Source organism: Arachis hypogaea, chromosome 13 (genome assembly GCF_003086295.3).
Source record: "Arachis hypogaea cultivar Tifrunner chromosome 13, arahy.Tifrunner.gnm2.J5K5, whole genome shotgun sequence".
NCBI classification, from domain to species: Eukaryota; Viridiplantae; Streptophyta; class Magnoliopsida; order Fabales; family Fabaceae; genus Arachis; species Arachis hypogaea.
In genome coordinates, this window is record NC_092048.1 from 111,450,698 (window position 1) to 111,470,816 (window position 20,119).

At 37.6% G+C, this 20,119-nt stretch overlaps 1 non-coding gene and 1 pseudogene across 1 annotated transcript; one reads left to right on the forward strand and one right to left on the reverse strand.

The window, feature by feature from the left end:
• LOC112735233 (general transcription and DNA repair factor IIH subunit TFB2-like) overlaps window positions 1–16,484 on the reverse strand; it is a 41,573-nt pseudogene extending 25,089 nt beyond the window's left edge.
• On the forward strand, window positions 3,235–3,342 carry LOC112740041 (small nucleolar RNA R71). The gene has a single exon (XR_003170977.1). It is a non-coding gene; the product is annotated as a small nucleolar RNA R71 (small nucleolar RNA).
• Window positions 16,485–20,119: the final 3,635 nt, after the last annotated feature.

The following is a 20,119-nucleotide window of genomic DNA, read 5'->3' on the forward strand; positions in this document are numbered from 1 at the left end:
AGCCACCTTGTAGAGTTCTTGAGGTATAATCTCATGAACTTCCACCTCTTCTCCAATCATGATACTATAGATCATGATGGCCCAGTCTATAGTAACTTCAGACCGGTTACTATTAGGAATGATTGAGCATTGAATGAACTTTAGCCATCCCCTAGCCACTGGTTTGAGGTCATGCCTTCTTAGTTGAACCGGCTTGCCTCTTGAGTCAATTTTCCACTGAGCTCCTTCCTCACATATGTCTATGAGGACTTGGTCCAACCTTTGATCAAAGTTGACCCTTCTTGTGTAGGGGCGTGCGTTCTCTTCCATCATTGGCAAGTTGAAAGCCAGCCTTACATTTTCCGGACTGAAATCTAAGTATTTCCCCCGAACCATGGTAAGCCAATGCTTTGGGTTCGGGTTCACACTTTGATCATGGTTCCTAGTGATCCATGCGTTTGCATAGAACTCTTGAACCATTAGGATCCCGACTTGTTGAATGGGGTTGGTGAGAACTTCCCAACCTCTTCTTTGGATCTCAAGTCGGATCTCCGGATACTCATTCTTTTTGAGCTTGAAAGGAACCTCAGGGATCACTTTCTTCTTGGCCACAACTTCATAGAAGTGGTCTTGATGGACCTTTGAGATGAATCTCTCCATCTCCCATGACTCAGAGGTGGAAGCAATTGCCTTTCCTTTCCTCTTTCTAGAGGTTTCTCTGGCCTTAGGTGCCATAAATGGTTATAGAAAAACAAAAAGCAATACTTTTACCACACCAAATTTAAAATGTTTGCTCGTCCCCGAGCAAAAGAAGAAAGAAAGAAGTAGAAGAAGAAGAGAAATGGAGGAGATGGAGGGAGAATGTGTATTCAGCCAAGGGGGTTTTAGGTGGTTATGATGTGTGAGAAGGAAGGAGTGATGGGTTGAATTTGAGTGGGTGGGTGTAGGTGGGTTGTATGATGGTTTTGGAGGAGTAATGGAGGTGATTGGTGAAGGGTATTTGGGGAAGAGAGTTATGAAAAGGTGTGAAGAGGAGAGAAGAAGTGTAGGTGGGGATCCTGTGGGGTCTACAGATCCAGAGGAGATTCTGTGGGGCCCACAGATCAAGTGGGGCCAAGGACTTAACATCCCTGCCTCAATTAGGCGTGTAAAACGCCCATATTGTGCAATTCTGGCGTTTAATGCCACTTTCATGCTTGTTTCTGGCATTTAACGCCAGCTTTCCTTTGGATGCAATCCTGGCATTTAAACGCCAGACTGCTGCTTATTTTTGGCGTTTAACGCCATTTTCATGCTCTGTTCTGGCGTTAAACGCCAGCCAGATGCTCCTTACTGGCATTTAAATGCCAGTAAGCTCTTCCTCCAGGGTGTGCTATTTTCAATGCTATTTTTCATTCTATTTTTTATTTTTCAGTAGTTTTTGTGACTCCACATTATCATCAACCTAATAAAACATGAAATAACAAAAAGAAAATAAAATAGATATGATTAAATAACATTGGGTTGCCTCCCAACAAGCGCTTCTTTAATGTCAATAGCTTGACAGTGAGCTCTCATGGAGCCTCACAGATAATCAGAGCAAAGCTGGAACCTCCCAACACCAAACTTAGAGTTTGAATGTGGGGGTTCAACACCAAACTTAGAGTTTGGTTGTGACCTTCCAACACCAAACTTAGAGTTTGACTGTGGGGGCTTTGGTTGACTCTGCAGTGAGAGAAGCTTTTCATGCTTCCTCTCCATGGTTACAGAAGGAGATCCTTGAGTCTTAAACACAAGATTGTCCTCATTCAGTTGAAGGACTAATTCTCCTCTGTCCACATCAATCACAGCTCTTGCTGTAGCTAGGAAGGGTCTTCCAAGGATGATGGATTCATCCTCATCCTTCCCAGTGTCTAGGATTATGAAATCAGCAGGGATGTAAAGGCCTTCAACCTTTACTAGCACGTCCTCTACTTGTCCATAAGCCATTTTCATGGATTTATCTGCCATCTCTAATGAGAAATTGGCAGCCTGTACCTCAAGGTTTCCTAGTTTCTCCATCATAGAGAGTGGCATGAAGTTTATCCCTGACCCAAGGTCACATAGAGCCTTCTCAAAGGTCATGGTGCCTATGGTACAAGGTATTAAGAACTTTTCAGGATCCTGTTTTTTCTGAGGCAATGTCAGTTGATCCAGATCACTCAGTTCATTGATGAGCAAGGGAGGTTCATCTTCCCAAGTCTCATTACCAAATAATTTGGCATTCAACTTCATGATTTCACCAAGGTACTTGGCAACTTGCTCTTCAGTAACATCTTCATTCTCTTCAGAAAAAGAATACTCATCAGAGCTCATGAATGGCATAAGGAGGTTCAATAGAATCTCTATGGTCTTTAGTTGAGCCTCAGATTCCTTTGGTTCCTCAGAAGGAAACTTCTTATTGATCACTGGACGTCCCAGGAGGTCTTCCTCACTGGGATTCACGTCCTCTCCCTCCCTTGTAGGTTCGGCCATGATAGTTAAATCTATGGCCTTGCACTTTCTCTTTGGATTCTCTTCTATATTGCTTGGGAGAGTACTAGGAAGGATTTCAGTGACTCTTTTACTCAGCTGGCCCACTTGTGCCTCCAAATTTCTAATGGAGGACCTTGTTTCATTCATGAAACTCAAAGTGGCCTTAGATAGATCAGAGACTATATTTGCCAAGCTAGATGGATTCTGCTCAGAGTTCTCTGTCTGTTGCTGAGTGGATGATGGAAAAGGTTTACTATTGTTAAACATGTTTCTTCCACCATTATTAAAGCCTTGTTGAGGCTTTTGTTGATCCTTCCATGAGAAATTTGGATGATTTCTCCATGAGGGATTATAGGTGTTTCCATAGGGTTCACCCATGTAATTCACCTCTGCTATTGCAGGGTTCTCAGGATCATAAGCTTCTTCTACAGAAGATGCCTCTATAGTACTGTTGGATGATTCCTTCAATCCATTCAGACTCTGAGAGATCATATTGACTTGCTGAGTCAATATTTTATTCTGAGCCAATATGGCATTCAGAGTATCAATTTCAAGAACTCGCTTCCTCTGAGGCGTCCCATTACTCACAGGATTCCTTTCAGAAGTATACATGAACTAGTTATTTGCAACCATGTCAATGAGTTCTTGAGCTTCTGCAGGCGTTTTCTTTAGGTGAATAGATCCACCTGCAAAATGGTCCAGTGACATCTTTGATAGCTCAGACAGACCATCATAGAATATATCCAGGATGGTCCATTCTAAAAGCATGTCAGAAGGACACTTTTTGGTCAGTTCCTTATATCTCTCCCAAGCTTCATAGAGGGATTCACCTTCCTTTTGTCTGAAGGTTTGGACATCCACTCTAAGCTTACTAAGCTTTTGAGGAGGAAAGAACTTGGCTAAGAAAGCCTTGACCAGCTTATCCCAAGAGTTCAGGCTATCTTTAGGTTGAGAGTCCAACCATACTCTAGCTCTGTCTCTTACAGCAAACGGGAAAAGCATAAGCCTGTAGACCTCAGGATCAACCCCATTGGTCTTAACAGTATCACAGATCTGCAAGAATTCAGTTAAGAACTGAAAATGATCTTCTGATGGAAGTCCATAAAACTTGCAATTCCCGTTGCATCAGAGAAACTAATTGAGGCTTAAGCTCAAAATTGTTTGCTCCAATGGCAGGGATTGAGATGCTTCTTCCATGTAAATTAGAATTTGGTGCAGTGAAGTCACCAAGCATCTTCCTTGCATTGTTATTATTTTCGGCCATGTTATCTTCTTTTTCGAAAATTTCTGTCAGATTTTCTCCAGAGAGTTGCGCTTTGGCTTCCCTTAGCTTCCTCTTCAGAGTCCTTTCAGGTTCAGGATCAGCCTCAAAAAGAATGTTCTTATCATTGTTTTTGCTCATATGAAAAAGAAGAGAAAAAAAATATGAAATCCTCTATGTCACAGTATAGAGATTCCTTTATGTGAGTAGAAGAGGAAAAGAATAGAAGAAAAAAAAATCCGAACACAAGGATGTAGAGAGTGTTCGAATTTTGAGATGAAGAGAAGTGTTAGTAAATAAATAAAAATAACTAGAAGGAGATGAGAGATGAGGGAATTCGAAAATTAAATAAAAGAAAAGAAAAATATTTTTGTTTTAATTTACAATTAAAATTAAAATCCAAAAATTAAAAAGAAAAATGAAATTAAATTAAATTTAAAATAATTAATTAATTAAAAAGAAATTTTGAAAAAGAGGGAGGTGATTTTCGAAAACTAGAGAGAGTTAGTTAGGTAGTTTTGAAAAATATATGATTGAAACAAAAAGATAGGATTACTAAAAAAAAAGATTTGAAAATAAATTTTGAAAAGATAAGAAGTTAGAAAATATTTTGAAAAAGATATGATTGAAACTTAATTTGAAAAAGATTTGAAAAAGAAATTTAAAAAGATTTGATTTTTGAAATCAAAGTTGATTACTTGACTAAGAAGAAACTAAAAAGATATGATTCTAGAGTTTAAAGATTGAACCTTTCTTACTAGGCAAGTAACAAACTTAAAAGTTTTGAATCAATCACATTAAATGCTAATAAGATTTTCGAAAATATGAAGTAAGAATAGGAAAAAGATTTTTGAAAATCAATTTGAAATTTTCGAAAATCATAAAAGAAAAATGAAAAAGATTTTATTTTTGAAAAAGATTTGAAAAAGATAGAATTTTTAAATAGAAAATTTGATTTGACTCATAAGAAATAACAAGATTTTAAAATTTTTTGAAAAAGTCAACTCAAATTTTCGAATTTGATGAGAAGAAAAAGGGAAAGATATTTTTTTTATTTTTGAATTTTTAATGATGAAAGAGAAAAACAACAAAAAGACTCAAAACATGAAGATTATGGATCAAAACACATGATGCATGCAAGAACACTATGAATGTCAAGATGAACACCAAGAACACTTTGAATGTCAAGATGAACACCAAGAACTTATTTTTGAAAATTTTGAAGAAGAGAAAAACATGCAAGACACCAAACTTAAAGATTTTTAATTTTTAGACACTAACAAATTAAAAATGCATATGAAAAACAAGAAAAGACATAAAACAGGAAATTTTAAAGATCAAACAAGAAGACTTACCAAGAACAACTTGAAGATCATGAAGAATGCAATGCATGAATTTTCGAAAATGCAAGAAAAATAACAACATGCAATTTGACACCAAACTTAAAAATTGACACTAGACTCAAACAAGAAACATAAAATTTTTGGTTTTTATGATTTTATTATTTTTTTTGAATTTTTTGAAAATTATTTTGAAAAAGAAAATAAGGATTTCAAAATTTTTAATAGGAATTCCAGGAATCTTGCAATGTTAGTCTAAAGCTCCAGTCCAGGAATTAGACATGGCTTACTAGCCAGCCAAGCTTTCAGTGAAAGCTCCGGTCCAAAACACTAGACATGGCCAATGGCCAGCCAAGCTTCAGCAGATACAAATCAGACATACAACAGCTGATACTTCATCCAACTTCATATGCTGATAAATAGAAGCCTCGGTCCAAATAAATTAGACATGGCTTTACAGCCAGCCAGGCTTCAACGTGTTCCATAAAACACTAGAATTCATTCTTAAAAATTTTTGAATAAAAAAATATTTTTTTATTTTTCGAAAATAAGAATAATAAAAACAAAAAGGTTAAAATTAAAATAAAGTTACCTAATCTGAGCAACAAGATGAACCGTCAGTTGTCCAAACTCGAACAATCCCCGGCAACGGCGCCAAAAACTTGGTGCACAGAAATCGTGACGGTTACATTCCTTGGTAACGGCGCTGAAAACTTTATACGCACGTTCATAATCTTAATTCTTTGTCACAACTTCGCACAACTAACCAGCAAGTGTACTGGGTCGTCCAAGTAATAAACCTTACGTGAGTAAGGGTCGATCCCACGGAGATTGTCGGCTTGAAGCAAGCTATGGTCACCTTGTAAATCTCAGTCATGCGGATTCAAATGTATTAAGAGATTATAGTGTACTAAAAGATAATTAAAATAGGATAGAGATACTTATGTAATTCATTAGTGAGAATTTCAGATAAGAGTATAGAGATGCTTTCGTTCCTCTGAACCTCTGCTTTCCTGCTGTCTTCATCCAACCATTCCTACTCCTTTCCATGGTAAGCTTTATGTAGGGCATCACCGTTGTCAATGGCTACATCCCATCCTCTCTGTGAAAATGGTCCAATGCGCTGTCACTGCATGGCTAATCATCTGTCGGTTCTCGATCATACTGGAATAGGATTTACTATCCTTTTGCGTCTGTCACTACGCCCAGCACTCGCGAGTTTGAAGCTCGTCATAGCCATCCCTTCCCAGATCCTACTCGGAATACCACAGACAAGGTTTAGACTTTCTGGATCTCAAAAATGGCCATCCATGGGTTCTAACTTACACCACAAAGATTCTAATATCTCAGACTCGGTCCCCTGTATTAGATATCTAAGAGATATTCATTCTAGCTTGTTTGCATGTAGAACGGAAGTGTTTGTCAAGCACGCGTTCATAAGTGAGAATGATGATGAGCGTCACATAATCATCACATTCATCATGTTCTTGGGTGCGAATGAACATCTTAGAATAGGAATAAGCTTGAATTGAATAGAAAAACAGTAGTACTTTGTATTAATTTATGAGGAACAGCAGAGCTCCACACCTTAATCTATGGTGTGTAGAAACTCTACCGTTGAAAATACATAAGTGATAATGGAGTTCATTGGTCTCGGCCCCAGAGAGGGAACCAGGAGAACCAAGACTAAAAGTGATCCGAAGATGTAAATACAATAGTAAAAAGTCCTATTTATGCTAAACTAGTTACTAGGGTTTACAGAGATAAGTAAATGATGCAGAAATCTACTTCCGGGGCCCACTTGGTGTGTGCTTGGGCTGAGCATTGAGCTTTACACGTGTAGAGGTCTTTCTTGGAGTTGAACGCCAGTTTGTAACCTGTTTCTGGCGTTTAACTCCACTTTGCAACCTGTTTCTGGCGTTTGACTCCAGAATGCAGCATGGAACTGCCGTTCAATGCCAGTTTACGTCATCTAAACTCGGGAAAAGTATGGACTATTATATATTTCTGGAAAGCCCTGGATGTCTACTTTCCAACTCAATTGAGAGCGCGCCATTTGGAGTTTTGTAGATCTAGAAAATTCACTTTGAGTGCAGGGAGGTCAGAATCCAACAGCATCTGCAGTGCTTCTTCAACCTCTGAATCTGATTTTTGCTCAAGTCCCTCAATTTCAGCCAGAAAATACCTGAAATCACAGAAAACACACAAACTCATAGTAAAGTCCAGAAATGTGAATTTTAATTAAAAACTAATAAAAATATACTAAAAACTAATTAAATTATACTGAAAACTATGTAAAAACAATGCCAAAAATCGTATAAATTATCCGCTTATCAAGCAGCGGCAGAGAGAGCTCTACAACAACGGCGATGAAGAGAGTAGACGCGACGAGAGCGGCGGAGAGGACTATGCGATGATGGCGACGAAGGGAGCAATGCGATGATAGCAGCGGTGGAGGGGGCTCGTCCGATGCGAGTGGTAGAGGGGGCTCGTGCGATGCGAGCGGCGGCAGCAGCGGCAGCGGCAGAGAGGAGAAGTTGCTTGTTGATGGAAAAAGGAACAAGCTTGTTTGATTTGTGTGGTGTGAATAGAGCTCCATAGGGTGGGGGCAATGCTAGGTTTAATTCAATTTTTTTATGGAATATTTTAAATTACAGACAGTATTTTCGTCTGTAATAATTTAACAAAACATAGTGTTTTTGTTCATTTAAATACAGACGAATTTTCTGTCGCTAACTATTTTCCACGAAAATAATTAATTTTTCCGACAGAATTATCGATAGATTCTCTTTTCCATCTGTAATTTATGTTAATTCATTTTCCTTTGTTTCCGACAGAAATTTCCTCGCAAAATCTGTCTATATTTCCATGGAATAAAATCTATCAGAAATATCCGTCTGTAATAAATAGTTTTCTAGTAGTGTTTTACCAAATCAACCTCTAACACGAATACACACAAAAGACAATCTTCGTTTCCAAGGGAAATCCAACACGTTCAACGAAGTGCATCACATCCTGTATCTGTAAAATAAATAGTTCCACAATAGGGTAAGAACCCGAAGGTTTTTAGTAGGATAATAATTTTAAATAGAGACTGTGTAAAAATATATGAACCCACTAAGTAATTTGATACTCCAATCAACACAAGGTTCAAGCCTATGGTCCTTTCTAAACTAAACAGAAAAAATTATATTAAGTCTCAGCTATGTAGTGATCATAAGTTCTCAACTCTTATCAATACAAGTCAGTAGTCCTCTCAATATCACAATGTTTCAAACTCAGTAATTTAGTGTTCAGTAATTTATTTAATAGTAGTGACAAGCACAAGTAGATAATTTCAAGCACAAACAAAGACAATTATAACAAGTAGGACAAATAGCAGTTAAGCAGGAAATAATCACATAGACAACACAAATACAATGAGCATACTCAAACAATGTCTCATAGATATAGATGATCCATGTCTGTCCTACTGGCCATGAGCTCATGTGTTGATTATACTGCCAAACCCGATACAAAATCTGGTTGACACCTCAGATCGATCTCTTGGTGCGTATCCTCGAGAGAAATTATAAGTCATGGTACCATTATCTCAATGGAGAGTGCAGTCTCACCTTCTCCTAGAGGTATAAACATGTCAAACAACGAAGAGTGCCATCTCACATCAACGAAGTGTGCCATCTCACCTTTCATCCGAGAAAACATGAGTGTTACGTATCGCTGTCCCTACATCACACCGTAACCACAAAACAAGCAGGATGAGACCTTCGTCCTTGTCTGACGCAGGAGCCATAGCAATATCAAATCATTACACAAGTGGAATAACACCCAAACTTTTCCACAAACAGATATTGAATCAATTCACAAGTGGGATATCACCCAGACCTTGCTAATCCAGCCATTCAGGCCACAATTAATCATTATCAGTGTCTTTTAGTGATTTCATATGTAATTTAACTCATAACCCCAATTAGTTATCCATTTCATCAATTTTAATTTATAAACCCCCAATCATGTATCGGTTTCTCAATTTCTTTAACATGTGAGCGGGATGGAACCTCCATCCTCACCGTGGGTGAGATGAAACCACCATCCCCGCAATATTTTTCCCGGTTAACTAAGTGTTTAATATGGGAATAATTTGATTTAGTTCATTAGACTTAGCCACATCCTATCCAGGGCATAAAAATGAATTATCGGACTTTATTTAGGGGTTACGAGGGTTTACAAGCGTATCGGAAAGACCAAACAGTCACATAGAGTTTTTTCAAGAAAACAGGACTTGTGCATACGCACAAGTCAAAAAGCCATTTCCGTTTCGTGCGTACGCATAACTTGCAAAAAATTCTGGTTGTGTGTACACACATACTCGTGCATACGCATGAGTATTGACACCCGTTCTGTAATGTGTGCACGCAGACCAAAATTTTGGTTTTTTGCATAATCTCAGCATTTCAGATTTTTAGACCAATTTTAAATCGTTCATAACTTTTTCTATAAAATTATATTTTCTTCCATTCTTAGATAGTTTTAAAGATCTTTTCACTATCTTCAATATAAGATAAATGTTATACAAATTCAAGCTTCAAGCACCAAGTTATGGTAAGTTGAAGTTGGTCAAAATTCTGTTTTTACCAAATTATGCAAGATTGTTAACTTTCTCAAATTTTCTATTCATACCCTATCAAAATCACCCCAAACCATTCCTTAACACTTATTCATGATTTCTCAATTCTTTCTAACCATCACAAATCTATACAAACATTTTTCACTATGATTACCCATCTCATTAACAACATCAATCAACCAATTAACACACATCAACATATCGATTCATAGTTTATCCGATTAAGGCCTCCGACCATAATCTTACCCAACAGTTTTTCCCAAACTTACCATAATGCCTCCATTCACGGCCTTCGTCCCAATTTACCATTCCATAATCATCAACAGACAATCAAAACCACAATACTCATTTACTAATCAAGCATACAACTTTAACTATCATCCAACACAACATTTATACTAAATTATCATTCAAGCACATCATCAATCTTTTTTTTCAATGCTAACCTAGAGACAATTAACATAGGGTTTCACATATTTCTACACAATGTCTATCCGAAATTAAGACCTGTACTTTCGTTGACAGTGGTTTCAACCTCATAAAAACTCTTTTCTGCCAATTTCAACGTCCACCGGTCCAAGCTTCGCCAGTTTTCTCACCAATGTGATCCTTCACTTAATTTCGCACCAAATTTCGCTTCAAACTAATCCATTCCGCATCAATACAAGCCAACCCAATCCTATTCAATCTAACCACATTCAATTTTCACAATATACACATTAAGTTCATAACTCAAATTTGGAAAAAACAAAGGGAAAAGGTTAGTTCCCTTACCTTATTTCTCGTAGCCTTGGGTCAAAATCCCCTTAGAAGTCAAGATTGAGCCTCCTCTAAACATTGAAAAACAAAATTTTCTCAATACCCAAATCAAAAACGTGGAATTGAAGAGAAATGAAGAATGGGGAGATAGAATCGAAGAGATGACGAGTGCAACGTGTGGCTGCAAACGGGTCTTCGATCGGAGCTACGGTTTGAAAATTATGAGGATTTTAGTGTGTGTATGAATAGTGTTTTGTTAGGGCTTTCTTCCCCTTCTCTTCTTCTATCCGTAGAGCTCTCTCTCTCTCTCTCAAGGTGAATTCTGAATTTTTCTAAGTTATGAAGGGTTATATGGGTGGGCTTAGGCCTAACATGGATCCGGTTTAATTATTTTAGCCCGTTAGCCTAATTTTGAGCCAAAATCTTTAAGATTAGTGTTTTAATTCGCATTCTAAATATTTTTATTTTTTTCTAACTATGAAATTTTAAATTTTTAATCCTTTTTGCTCATAATTAATATATTAGTTAATTATTAATTATTTAACTGGGTTTTACATCCTACCCACCTAATTAGAAATTTCATCCTCAATTTAATGACAATTACCTGTAAACAGGTAAGGATAATCCTTCCTCATATCGGACTCAAACTCCCATGTATGCTCCTCCACTCTGGCCCGACTCCAAACAACTTTCACTTAATTATATAGCTCAAGAGTATTCTGGAAAAAATAGTTAATGCCTCAAGGAAAGATTGGTCCAGAAAAATCAATGATGTTTTCTGGGCTTATAGGATAGCCTTCAAAACCCCAATTAGCATGTCACCATATCAAGTTTATGGCAAAACTTTCTATCTACTTGTTGAATTAGAGCATAGACATACTGGGTGGTCAAATTCTTGAATTTTAATGTCAAAGCTGTGGGTGAAAAGAAACTCATTCTCATAACTTTTCAATTGACTAGGAATAGTTGTGATTGTTATGTGACATTAAATCAGAATTGCGCTTAAACTTTTCTTGCCAACTAATTGACCAAGAAATTGGCAATTAGCTAGGATAAGGAGAAATTGAATCGCCAATGGATCGGGATTTGATTACATACGATTTGTCGTGAAAATATCTTTGCATGAATCAAGGTAATAAACATGAACGTTTTTTTCCTGAAAATCAAACATATCTGAAACCTTAACATCTCCATTCATTATCTATTTCTCTCATCATTCATAAGCTTTGCATAACAAACTACTATTTTTCAAGTTCAATTCTTTCTCTTACAAAAGTTTTGTGAATCTAATTAGCAGTTCAATTAAACATTGTTTGCTAATTCATTTAATCCTCGTGAGAATGGTATCCACTCACTGTGGTATTAATTGAAGTGATTTAGTGCATTTGCCAAACCAATCATCAATTACTGTGGCAACGAGAAATACATTTGGGTTGCCAACATCCAAGCATATTTTTTATGAAGTTTGTTAGATCATGGTTTGAATGTTGGATGGATCAAGAGATTAGTATATTTAAAAAGAGGAGATGGATAATTTAATTTAATTTTTTTTGCTATCGTATTGATGCATGAGCATCTTTAGTTATTTTTAGTTATTATTTCTTTGAATAAAGTTAGTGATCTCCTTGTTTTTATTAAGATTCTCATGCTTTTAATTAATGTTTCTTGGGGTTTCTTTCTTTGAACAAAGTTAGTGATTTTTTTTATTTTAATTGAGATTTATGTACTTTAATCAATGTTTCGTGGAGTTGCCTTGTGCTTTGATTAGTTTAGAGAGTTGTTGAAAGATTTTAGGCAAGAATAAAGGAGGAGATGAACAATCAAAGAAGCCTTTGGGAGAAGCAAGGAAGGTGGCAAGCAAGAGGAAGTAACCTCCCAGGGAAGCAAGAGTTGGAAACAAGCCAGGAAAGTTCAAAGAGAAATTTCAACCCTAATCTCTTCATACTCCAGCAAGGATAACTTGAGATATAGAAGTCCAAACGAAACAGTTCCAGCAGTATCAGAAAGCTAACTTCCAGAAATTTCCAACGATATATAATAGTCTATAGTGGACATTCAGTTTGGGCCTTGAACAACCCTCTCCTTTCAGCGTCTGAAAAAAGCTCATGTTCAACGTGAGGAATCCTGCGTCCAATGTGCACTGACCTCTCCACAATCTATCAAGTATCACTTGAGTTATAGAAGTCCAAATGAAGTTATACTAGAGATGTTAGAAAGCTAGCATCCAAAATTTTCTAACAATAATATATGTCTATGGCGGATTTGAGTCTAACACCGTCATTTCTTGCGTTGAAAGTAGCCTCAAAAGTGAAGCCCAGCCCTCAAGTCCAAAAAGCACCTCACGTTCAACTTGGCTGCACCCAAGTTCCATGTGCCTCTTGAAGCCCTCTCTAGTGACCAGCTACTCCTCACATTCAACATGCCCCTCAGCACGTTAAACGTGCCATTTATGGCACCCCCAGTAGCTTTCCATTCCATCCCACGTTCAACACAAGGCACCCCATGTACAACTTGCTCTTTAGCCATGTTCAACATGCCAATTATGACACCTCCAGCGGCTTGCTTTCTCTCTCACGTTCAACTTAAGGAGCCTCACGTTGAACGTGCCACCACGTTTCACCTCAGAGGCTGCTCCAAGTCCTTGCATTCAACACATGGACTCTTGCATCCAACGTATGGGCCAGCCAACCTCCCAGGGATACTCCAATCCTTCACTAATCTCTCCAACTTCAAGTGTTTATTTTGTTGGCCCGAGATTTAGTTTCAATTCCATGATTTCAACAAAGCATCTTATCAAGTTTTGAATTTCAATTACAAGGAAGAACATTAGATTTATTAGAAAAGATTTGATGTAATTAGATTTAATTCTGTTTTGATTTAGTTTGAATTTAAATTATTAGAGTTTGTTTAGCTTTTAAAAAAATAAGGGGAGAACATTTGTAACACCCTATTATCCTAAGTCTTACCTCATGCCGTAAAGCAAAGGATAACAAAGCGCCACAATAGTTCTAAAGCTCATATTGTAATATATATATATATATATATATATATATATATATATATATATATATATATATATATATATATATATATATATATATATATATATAATAGTAGAAGCTCGAAGAAGAAATAAAGCTCAAAACAGAGATACAAAAGCGTGAAGCATTCACACGATAACCAAATGTGAAAAGGCACAAGAGATGAACATAAATACAAGATAAAGATACAAGATCACAAGGTTTATAGTTATATATGTATAATAGCCAAAAGAATACTAGCCACAGCCCGCGGAGTTTAAGCCGACTAATTGATATAGACATAACAGAGTTTTTGGAATAAAATAGCAACATCCTAACTCTCAAAATAAGCCTCTAAGGCATCAAGATACAATATACAATATACAAAAGAGAGAGCGTAACTACATCAAAATAATCAAAAGGCCAAAACATAAGAGAGATCCTCCGCCCTGTCACTATCCTGCAACTCACTGAGGTGGGTTGCGTTCTGCATCTGAAAAACAACAACAACATATGGTATAAGAACCAGAGGTTCTCAATATAGTAACAGTTCCCAATATATAAGATATAAGGTTCTGGGATGCCAAAGGCAATCCTAGAACTTCACACCGATATAGAGATTTAAAACTTAGCAACAACTTTAATAAAATCCTCAAAGGGTTGTCTACTCCTAAGGAATTTCTAACTAATAGTTTACTGCTGTCTCACAGCCTTCGCCAACCTATCCTCCATGAGATCCGATCGCCACCGCCTACCGAGCCTCCTCATTCCCAATAGAAAGCACAAGTAATTTCAAACAAGTAAAACACATGTAATATGCATATATAGCAAGTAATTTAGGAAGCAAGTAAATATTTTATACATTTAGGCAAACGATGCAATTAGGCAAAGCAAACAAACACATAAATGATGCACATGATGAATGTCTGTCCTATTGGCCGTGATATCACTTATCGGTTCAACTGCCAACCCAACACATCCCCATGGGATGTTATCTTTCGGTCATGAATAAAAATTAGTACCCCAGGGATATAGTGCCTGGCTCACTGTCCATGAATATAGTGCCCGACACACTCTTGTGATTCGAAAGGATGCGAGTGGGATACTCATCCTCAGACCTCACATCTCAACGTAAGCAGGATTAACCACCGTCCTTGCCAGGCGCATAGCGACTCATCAATATCAGTATATAAATAGTATATAGTATATCTCAATGATCACTGCTCAAAGCATAAGTTCATTATTACTCATCTTATCATAATCCATCATTTCCAAGTCTCAAACTCATAATCAGTTCTCAATATTGTGTCCTCTCAACACTCTGCCAAACCACTCAAGTCATTCCATCCACAGAACTTCCCAAGCCTAAGTCTCCATCTTCTAAATCAAACATAAATCATCTAATCTTAAGTCATCTAACTCATCCTCAATAATCTCAAAGCCTAATCACTAGTTATAAGTCTCAAATAGTAGTTAAGGAAGTTTAGAAAGTTATGAGAACCTTTAAAACTGAAGAAAAACAAGTTTTTCAGCAAAACAGGGGTCATGCGTATGCATGCCCTTGTTTGCGTATGCATGAGTGTCAGAATGCCTCTGTCGCGTACGCATGCTACACTCGCGGTCGCGAGACCTCAAAACAGCAAAGGAGGCTCGCGTTGCGTGCAACATGCCATGTACGCATGCCTCAAAAATCAATGTTTTCACGTATGCACGCCTTTGCCGCCTACGCATGGGTACTTGACAGCAGCCAATCCTCGCATCGTGTGCAACAGTCCGAGTATGCATGGCATTAAAAACTTAGAAAAATTTTGAAAAGCTGCAGAATTCAGAGTTTTATACCGAACTTCAAACTCGCATAACTTTTTTATTTTAAAACATTTTTCATCTGTTCTTTGAACGTCTTAAAGCTCTCAAACCCAACTTTCATTTAAATCAAGTTCATCCAAAATGAGGATCCAGAGCCAAGTTATGTCTCATCAAAGTTCATCAAAAACAAAGTTTTATGAAAACTTACAAGGTTCTCTAGTTTTCCAAAGCATCAAATTAAACCAAATCCAAAACACATTCTAATCCATACCAAAACCTACAATTTGATATTGTCTCTCATATATATATGATCTATCACTTCCTCAATCATTTTCACGCTCAAATATTACTCAATTCATTAATCCAATAATCCAAATTCAACAACATCCTCCCTCTCTAAACCATACATACAACCATCATTAATCATCAATCATCATCATATTAAAATCCACTACAATCATATCTCAACACCTATAATTATTCAATCTTCATCAACATGCATATACCACAAACACAATTCAAACAACCATATATTCAATTCAATCCTATCATGTGGTCCACTAGCCTAAGTTTCACAAAATATTACATATTACATAAAGGAAACCTTTAGAATTAGTGCCCAATTTTCAATTCTAAATAATTTTCTAAGTTTCTCTACAGTTTTATTTTCTCTCTCGCAGTACGGGATAGGCTTAAGCCGGTACTGCCGGCTAATTTACCGGTATGCAATTTTTCACAGAAAATTACATTTTCCCACTCGGAAAAATTCACTGAATTCAAATCTCACCTTTAAATATTCAAATTAACATTCCAAATTTGTGATCCTATTTTGGGCAATTAAATTGTTATTTTATTTTATTTTTTTAAACGGTTGTTAATCTCCGGTTCTTACATTCTCCCCACCAAATTAGAAATTTTGTCCCTAAAATTTAATAATTACCTGAGAATAACTCCATATAATCTTTTTGTATCTCAGACTCCAATTCCCAAGTGTGTTCTTCCATTCCAGCTCTTCTCCAAGCTACCTTTACTAATAGAACTTCTTTTCCATGCAACTTCTTCACACTAGTATCATCAATTCTCACTAGTGTGACTTGAAATGCCAGGTTCTCCTTCAATTCAACCGACTCAGGCTCTAACACATGAGCCGCATCTGATGTGTACTTACGGAGTTGTGACACATGGAATACATCATGCATGTTAGACAAACGCGGTGGCAAAACTACTTGGTAAGCCACCGGCCTGACTCGTCTGAAAATCTCAAAAGGTCCAACGTAACTCGGGTTTAACTTCTATGTCTTAATTGCTCTACCAATCCCAGTTGTCGGAGTAACTTTCAAAAATAAGTGCTCACCCACTTCAAATACTAACGGTGTTCTCCTCTGATCAACATAACTCTTCTGTCAGCTTTGTGCAGTTTGGATTCTAGCTCGAATCTGCTTGATCTTCTCAGTGGTCTCTACTACTAAATCCAGTCTCAACACACTTGTTTCACCCGTTTCATACCAACACAGTGGAGACTGCCACTTCTGTCCATACAAAGCCTCATACGGAGCCACACAAATGCTCACATAAAAGCTGTTGTTTTACGCAAACTCCATCAGTGGCAAGTAACAGTCCCAACTTTCCGGTTGATCCAACTCACACGCCCTTAGCATATCCTCCAATATCTGAATAGTCCTTTCCGACTGTCCATAAATTTGTGGATGCTACACCATGCTAAGGCATAGTCTCGTACTAAAAGCTCTTTGAAAAGATTCCCAAAACCTTGATGTGAATCAGGAATCTCGATCCAAAACTATTGACTTTGGACACCGTGAAACCTTACAATCTTCTTCATGTATAATCTCACCAATTCTTCCAGTGAATAGTTTACTCGGATAGGAAGAAAGTGAGTGGACTTGGTTAAGCGATCCACGATCACCCAAACCGCATCAAATCCTAACCTAGTCTTCGGAAATCCCGTTACAAAGTCCATAGAAATTCCATCCCACTTCCACTGAAGAATCTCAAGTGGATGTAGCATTTCCGACGGTCTCTGGTGCTCTATCTTCACCCACTGACACATCAAACACTTGGATACAAGTGTAGCTACATCACCTTTCATCCCAGACCACCAAAACATCTTCTTCAAATTGTGATACATTTTCGTACTTCCTAGATGAATAGAGAATTCGTTGTTATGAGCTTTCGACAACAATTCTTGTCTCAAATTCCCAACATCTGGCACACAGATCCTCCCGTTATACCTCCATAATCCTTCACCATCCTTAGTGAATTCTCCTCGCCTTTCTTTACCAATCGGTTGAAACATTTTCTGAAGTTCTTGCTCGTTTTGCTGAGCCCTCTGAATTTCTGTCTTGAAAGTACCTGAAGTTTGCAACCGGTTCAAACAGGCTTGTTCGTCAACTTTACCAAGATCAAACTTAAGGTCTGTAAATGGTGCACGAAATTGTGATCATCAACAATGGTGCCAAAGACTTGGTGCTCTCAAACGTGAATCACACTTTGTCACAACTTCGCACAACTAACCAGCAAGTGCACTGGGTCGTCCAAGTAATAAACCTTACGTGAGTAAGGGTCGATCCCACGGAGATTGTCGGCTTGAAGCAAGCTATGGTCACCTTGTAAATCTCAGTCAGGCGGATTCATATGGTTATAGAGTTTTAATAATTAAAAGATAAATAAAACGTAAAATAGGATAGAAATACTTATGTAATTCATTGGTGAGAATTTCAGATAAGCGTATGGAGATGCTTTTGTTCCTCCTGAACCTCTGCTTTCCTGCTGTCTTCATCCAATCATTCCTACTCTTTTCCATGGCAAGCGTTATGTAGGGCATCACCGTTGTCAATGGCTACATCCCATCCTCACAGTGAAAATGGTCCAAAATGCGCTGTCACCGCACGGCTATTCATCTGTCGGTTCTCGATCATACTGGAATAGGATTCAGTAATCCTTTTGCGTCTGTCACTACGCCCAGCACTCACGGGTTTGAAGCTCGTCACAGCTATCCCTTCCGGATCCTACTCGGAATACCACAGACAAGGTTTAGACTTTTCGGATCTCAAGAATGGCCGCCAATAATTCTAGCCTATACCACGAAGACCCTGATCTCATGGAATGGAAGGCTCGGTTGTCAGGCGAGGCAACCATGCGTCATGAACCAGGAGGCTAAGAGATATGCACTTAAGCTATTGCAAGTAGAACGGAAGTGGTTGTCAGGCATGCGTTCATAGGTGAGAATGATGATGAGTGTCACGGATCATCACCTTCCTCAGGTTGAAGAACAAGTGTATATCTTAGATAAGAAATAGGCTTGAATTGAATAGAAAAATAATAGTACTTTGCATTAATTCATGAGGAACAGCAAAGCTCCACACCTTAATCTATGGTGTGTAGAAACTCTACCGTTGAAAATACATAAGAACAAGGTCCAAGCATGGACAAATGGCCAGCCTCCATAAAGTTCTAAGATAGCATAAAACTGATCAAAGATGTCTAATACAATAGTAAAGGGTCCTATTTATAACAGACTAGTTACTAGGGTTTACAGAAATGAGTAAATGATGCAGAAATCCACTTCTAGGGCCCACTTGGTGTGTGCTTGGGCTGAGCATTGAGCTTTACATATGTAGAGACTTCTCTTGGAGTTGAACGCCAGTTTGTAAACTGTTTCTGGCGTTTAACTCCACTTTACAACCTGTTTCTGGCGTTTAACTCCAGAATATGGCAGAAAGCTGGCGTTGAACGCCAGTTTGCATCATCTAAACTCGGGCAAAATATGAACTATTATATATTTCTAGAAAGCCCTGGATGTCTACTTTCCAAAGCAATTGAGAGCGCGCCATTTGGAGTTCTGTAGCTCCAAAAAATCCACTTTGAGTGCAGGGAGGTCAGAATCCAACAACATCTGCAGTCCTTCTTCAACCTCTGAATCTGATTTTTGCTCAAGTCTCTCAATTTCAGCCAGAAAATACCTGAAATCACAAAAAAACACATAAACTCATAGTAAATTCCAGAAATGTGATTTTTATTTAAAAACTAATAAAATTATACTAAAAACTAACTAAATCATACTAAAAACTATGTAAAAACAATGCCAAAAAGCGTATAAATTATCCGCTCATCACAACACCAAACTTAAATTGTTGCTTGTCCCCAAGCAATTGAAAATCAAATAGGATAAAAAGAAGAGAATATACTATAAATTCTAAAATATCAATGAAACTTAGCTCCAATCAGATGAGCGGGACTAGTAGCTTTTTTCCTCTTGAATAATTTTAGCATCTCAATTTATCCATTGAAGTTCAGAATGATTGGCATCTATAGGAACTTAGAATTTAGATAGTGTTATTAATTCTCCTAGTTCAGTATGTTGATTCTTGAACACAGCTACTTTATGAGTCTTGGCCGTGGCCCTAAGCACTTTGTTTTCCAGTATTACCACTGGATACATAAATGCCACAGACACATAACTGGGTGAACCTTTTCAGATTGTGACTCAGCTTTGCTAAAGTCCCCAATTAGAGGTGTCCAGGGTTCTTAAGCACACTCTTTTTTAGCTTTGGACCTTGACTTTAACCGCTCAGTCTCAAGCTTTCACTTGACACCTTCACACCACAAGCACATGGTTAGGGACAACTTGATTTAGCCGCTTAGGCCATGATTTTATTCCTTTAGGCCCTCCTATCCATTAATGCTCAAAGCCTTGGATCCTTTTTATTACCCTTGCCTTTTGGTTTTAAGGGCTATTGGCTTTTTGCTCTTGCCTTTTGGTTTAAAGAGCTTTTGGTTTTTTCTGCTTGCTTTTTCTTTTTCTTCGCCTCTTTTT